The sequence below is a fragment of the Oryx dammah genome, unplaced genomic scaffold (assembly GCF_014754425.2).
Source record: "Oryx dammah isolate SB20612 unplaced genomic scaffold, SCBI_Odam_1.1 HiC_scaffold_2, whole genome shotgun sequence".
In the NCBI taxonomy this organism is placed as follows: Eukaryota; Metazoa; Chordata; class Mammalia; order Artiodactyla; family Bovidae; genus Oryx; species Oryx dammah.
This window is the reverse complement of record NW_024070186.1, coordinates 110,030,570-110,036,790: the sequence shown is the minus strand read 5'-3', so window position 1 is coordinate 110,036,790 and position 6,221 is coordinate 110,030,570. Positions and strand designations below refer to the sequence as shown.

Sequence of the window (6,221 nt, the reverse complement as noted above, 5' to 3'; positions counted from 1 at the left end):
GATGGCATCACTGACTTGATGGACATAAGTCTGAGTGAACTCCGGGAGTTGGTGATGGACAGGGAGGCCTGGTGTGCTGCGATTCATGGGGTCGCAAAAAGTCAGACATGACTGAGTCACTGAACTAAAACTAGAACCTTCCCCCCAGCCTACAATAGTATTATTAGTATAGTATTATTACTAGAATTAAGAACCTGCTTAAGTTCATAGTATGTATTGGTGTTGAAGATGCTTTGACTCTAGGTCTGACTCCAAAATCCAAGCTTTTTAAACACTGTCTTTTACTCAAAAATTTAAAATATGACCACCACTCATTGTCTACCAGAGTGTCATTTCCACTGGTGGCTATGATGAGTTTAGGAAATGTTACCCAATTCAGGGCACCATCATCATCATGATTATTAATAACAAGAGCTCTTATTGCATGTTTACTCTTTTCCCAGGCCTGCATTAAAGATTTATAAGTATTGTATTTAATAGGTAATGCCAAATACTCCCATTTTATAGTAAGGGAAACTGAGATTTAGTATTAAGTAAAATTTCCCAAGATAATGGAAAGAACTCATGTCACAGTTGGATGTCCTGGATACACATTCAACTCTGTATCCTTCTCACCCTAATTACCTCCTAAAAGCCTAGTCTCCAAATGCCAACACATTAGTAGGCAGGGCTTCAACTTATGAATTTTGAGGGAATACAAACATTCAGTCCATAACATCATCTGAGAGTTATCATAGCATACTGTACATATGAGTGTACAACACACACAGACACACAGACATACATACAAAAAGAAGGATCCATCACAGATCATGGATGGAATATTAATCTTGTTATTTCCCATTTAAACTACTGTGTCAGTTTTTTTCTCATTAAGTGTATTTAATAGTAAGCAGAATGTTATTAATTAATTAAATAATGTTTTATTTTCTCATGTAACAAGAAACCCAGAGAAAGATGGTTGCTGGTGTTTGTTCAGTAGCTTGAGGCTATTGGGGTTGAAGTCTTTATGATTTTCCTGCCTTTCATGGTTGCAAGATGATGGCTGTAGCTGTTGTCCACATTTCAGGCATGAGAAATAAATACTGAGAAAGAATGAAAAGGTGTATGCCAGATGAGTCTTTAACAGGTTTTTCTAGGAGCTCCACCCAATGACTTCAGCTTACATTTTATTGACCAGAACTATATTATGGTGGCTGCCATTACCTACTTGTAAGGAAAGCCAAGAAATATAGGTTTCCCCTGCTTCCTTAAAGTACAGTGTTTCTATGAAATGTTTTGTTAAGCTTAAATGGCATGAAGCAAACAGTTACCTGAGGATACATCTTGCTAATGGATGCACAAAATAAGTGGGGACAAAGCACAGATGCTCACAGAGTTCAAAGTTATGGTGACTCAATGCTGAGGTGTTGAGTGTAGTTCCCAGGGAAGGAGCTTGGTGGGGCCACTCTCATGGCTTGGGTGCTCTCTGTCTCTATAACAGCTGCTGCAAAACAAACACTGAATGCTATTTTCATCTTTTTCCCTTTTCTCATAAAAGCAAAATCCTCTTGGGATTTCTTTTGATTAGTGAAAATATGTACTAACATAGGTCTTTCGTGAAAGCAAAGTGGAATAAACCAAACTTTTGAAAAGCCGGGGATACCTGTATAAGTTTTTTTTTTCTGGGAATATTAGTATGCCCTCTAACATGTGGCTTATGTTAATAAGCAAGTAGAGAAATAGAGATAGGGAGTTGGAAGTCAGCCTTATGTACCACAAGTCCATCCCAATAGCTGAAAAGCTATTGTGAATTTACAGACCCTCCTGCAATGGATAGATAATCCTCTCACATAGCAGAGCTTTAGGAAATGCCTGCCACAAAGGGATTTTTAAACAATATATCAAAAGGAAACCATATTTAAGGGATCAGGGAAGGTAGCATACTTTAGACACTGGAGTCTTTACTCAGGACAGCCACTAGTTTAATCCAGTTGAAGCTGCGGAAAGTTCTTTGTGGTTGGCAGATGTGCTGCCTCAAGTCTGCCTTTTGGCTCTCATGATGATTCCTGCTTCTGATTTCCTGTGGTTGGAGCACACTGTTCTTTCATTCAGAGACATCTTGTTCTTCTCTGAGTCACCACACCATTACTCATCTTCTGTTGGCTCCTTGTTGGGTTTTCCATAATGTTATCCAAGGAGACGCAGAGACATGAAAATCACTGAGCTGCTATAGATCAAGAGTAGGATGTTGAGATGCACTATTCATATGTCTTCCTTTCAATATTTCTTAGGATATATTTCAGACCGAGCGAGACAGACATCCTCTGATTAGCACCCATACTAATTGCTGCTTTAAGCTTGCCTTTTACTCCCTAGGTTTCTATACTTAAGTTGGTCCAAGGAGTTGGTTTCATAGAGTGTTACTGATGCAGGGAAACAGAATTGGAGTTTATTTTTTTACTTCACTTCAGTCTCAAATTTGTAAATTGGTGTGCAACTGCTGCTCCACTCTCTGCTATAAGAGAGATGAAAAGTAAATTTACCTGTTTCTTTACTTTTTAATTTTATTTCTATACAATTATTTGTGTCTTCCCCTTTTTATTTTGATTGGAAATTCCAGCTTTGTTTTTTTTTTTTTTGACTGTGTCAGGGATCAAGCCCATGTGCCCTGAAGTGGAAGCACAGAGTCTTAACTGCTGGACTGCCAGTTTATTCCTTACCTGACTCTTTATTATTATTATTAATTCTAACTTTTTAAAGGGGCCTGAACTTCTTTTTTTAAAATATAACTTTATTTGCTTTAATTGGAGGCTAATTACTTTACAATATTGTATTGGTTTTGCCATACATCAACATGACTCTGCCACGGGTGTACATGTGTTCCCCATCCTGAACCCCCCTCCCACCTCCCTCCCCGTACTATCCCTCTGGGTCATCACAGTGCACCAGCCCCAAGCATCCTGTATCCTGCCTCTTTAAAAAGCTAGGGTTATAGATCACTGTGGTCACAAGGCATAACATTAGTTATGTAGAGAGTGGAGCAAAACCTAGGGGCATTCAGTGGGGGGCATCATAGTTAGTGGCTTCCCTTGTAGCTCAGTTGGTAAAGAATCTGCCTGCAGTGCAGGAGACCCGGCTTCGATCCCTGGGTTGGGAAGATCCTCTGGAGAAGTAAATGGCAATCCATCCCAGTATCCTTGCCTGGAAAATCCCATGGACAGAGGAGCCTGGTGGGCTGAATCCATGGGTCCCAAAGAGTCAGGCACAACTGAGCGACTAACACTGTAACACTGTAGTTAAGTCAGGTGAAGGGATATGAAAGCAAACAGAAGATTCATGCAAGAAACATGGCTTGGGTAGAAGGCACAGAGTATGGCTACTAATTGGAATAAGGAGAGGGAAGAGGGAAGGCAGAGGAGATCAAAGTTGATTCAGACGTCAGGACTCTGAAGATGGAACTGCCACTGGGTTAAAGAAACTCAAAGATCTGTTTGGGAGAAATAGTAGGGACGATGTGCTCTGTGTTCTCCCATATATTAGTACTCTGTGGTGGTGGTAGAGGATGAAAGTATCACTAAATAGACTGGTATGGGTTATTAAAATGCTTAGCTGCAAATCTCTTCCCAATCACTTTGTGACAGCATTTGATTTGAATTTTGAATTCAGATTTATTGGTAACATGCATAAAACTCATTATATATGGAAATGAGGTAAGAATTTGTATTTTATCACTATCCCATCTCTCCTGTGTGTGTTACTCACTCAGTCATTTCTGACTCTTTGCAATCCCATGGACTATAGCCCACTAGGCTCCTCTGTCCAAGGAATTCTCCAGGCAAGAATACTGGAGTGGTAGCCATTCCCTTCTCCAGGGGATCTTCTTGACCCAGGGATCAAACTCACATCTCCTGCATTGCAGGTGGATTCTTTACTGCCTGAACCACGGGAAGCCCCCTTAATTTTCAGATACTATAAAAATTTGGGGTGGAAACTGAGGCACAACTGAATTCCCCCACCTCATGCCTCCATTTGCCAGTTCAAGGTCTAGCTGTACACCTTCCTGCTCTCCGTCCCCAGTGGAATGAGCTGCATGTAGGCAGCCTTTTGCCAGGGGGAGGATTTCAGGAGCCCATCTGGTAGCTCATGTGTGGAGAGGCTGGCCAGGGTTAAGGGCTGTGGATGGTGGAGCAGGGGGAGGGGTGTTGTTGGAGGAGCAGCTGCTGTGTGTGTGCATGGGGGGATGATCAGCACTGAATAAGGGACCCCAGCTGGAGTTCCATAATAATATCAGTGGGGGACAGGCAGAGACCTCTGCTGTTCAGATGGGGAGACTGAGATGGAGGCTTCTGTTTCCAATTTTTGAGAAAGGAGGGGCCTGCCCTCAGCTACTGAGGTTCATTCATCTTCCCCAGGAAGGCACCGTGGCCCAGGAGCTGCAGTGCCTTGTCAGCAGTAACTCAGTAACACACAAGCAAGGACAGCAGCCCCTGGCCACACAGACCCCCTCCACTCCTGCCACACTGAGGGGCACCGTCCCCCACCTTAGCTGCTGGAAGAAGGAGTACCTGGCCCAGGTACCTGCCAGCCGGCCTGCCTTCCCTTGCTCATGTGCCTGAGAAAGTCTCATTTTTAGCACCTGGACTCTTTTCCCTGCCTGGAGGGAGCTCAGGGGACAGAGTGAGAAAGCAGCCAAGGGGGACAGGGAGATCTGGAAGTAGGGCCCCAGGGGACATCTGATCGTTCTGTTCTCCCCACCCGAAGGGGGCCTAGACACAGAGAGTGGCCCTTAGCCACCATGCAGCATGGAGATGAAGAGGATGCTGCCCTGGTTCTGAAGCTGGTAGTTCAGCAGTTCCCAGTAGGCGTCGTTAATCAGCACCAGAATCCCTGACTACAGGGATGAACAGCTCTTGCCTCGGATGAACAGCTCTGGCCGCTCTGCTCTTTTAGCAAATTCTTCTTGATCCAGACAAGGAGGTTCCTCCAGGTAAGGTGACTAGATGCTTCTCCACACTGTTGAACAGGAGCTCCGCACTGCCTCTGAACTCCACCTCCACTAACAAGGGTGCTGCCATGTTGAGGAAGCCAAACTCACTGGAAACTCCCCATCTCTTCTAGTCTCTTCCATATCCCTGAGCCTAAATGATCACATACTCCAAGCAAATTGAACTTTATGTTTTAAATGCTTTTTTCTTTAAAAGTGTAAAATAATATTGTCTCTTTCAGGTTTCAGGGGACATCTTTTTATGTTTGCCGAATTGGTACCCAGCTGTCCTAACTCAGCATTTTCCAACTGGCTTTGATCACATGGACAGATTGTTTGCATGACAACCTACACACATTCTAACAACAATTCTTTAATACACCCACTTCGTAGAGTGATTTCTATTGATGATTGATGAATTATTTCTGGATGATAAAGAGTCTTTAAAATAAATGAAGATATTTGATCCTTCTGATTGGCACCCATACAAATCACTACTTTAAGCTTGTCTCTCTAGGTTTCCGTATTTAAGTTGGTTCAAGGAGTTGTTTTTTCTGAGGCAGGGAAAAATAATTGAGCTTTATTTCTTTACTTCTTTCTTGTCTTTTGATAGGACTCTGTACATGGGCTGCATAGTGTGACAGCAGCTATATGCTATCTCCATCACAATTGTGCACTTGGAATATAAAAAGGGCAATATTAATATAAATTTCCATGTCCCAGCATCCCTGCCATATTAGGGCACATTAAAACAGGGTTCTATGTATCTTGAAAGACCTTTGACCTCTCTATTATATAGCTCAGCTAGCAAGTGTGTAAGTTTTTTAGCTCTATCTTGGTTCCATTTTATGTTCTGATTCTTACTTATTTAAACCTATTTTTATATTTTAAAGCTGTAGGCTCCTTTAAGTGATTTTTGGAAGAGGAAGTACCCACATATGCATCAGTGAACCCTGGTATAGCTCCCAGAAGCTCTCTCAAGCCTGATTGTGCATGCAGATTTGATGTAAGTAATAGAAATCTTCTTTGGTTTTGGTGAAGAAAGTATTTCTCTCATGTATTTTCTTAGCTATCAACAGCCAGTGGGTACACTCATTAGTCAAAGAACAAGAAACAAAACTAATACTTGTTGAGCCCCTTTTATGTACCAGAAACTTTTCAAAGCTTTTTACTTATTTAATCCTCTCATCGATTCTGTGAGTTATATCCTGCCATTATCCCTACTTAATAGATGTGAAAATTGAGACCCAGAGAC

The 6,221-nt window shown here is 42.1% G+C and overlaps 1 pseudogene; it reads right to left on the bottom strand.

Annotated features, from left to right (window-relative positions):
- Positions 1-4,768: 4,768 nt before the first annotated feature.
- On the bottom strand, positions 4,769-5,071 carry LOC120852141 (annotated as a pseudogene).
- Positions 5,072-6,221: the final 1,150 nt, after the last annotated feature.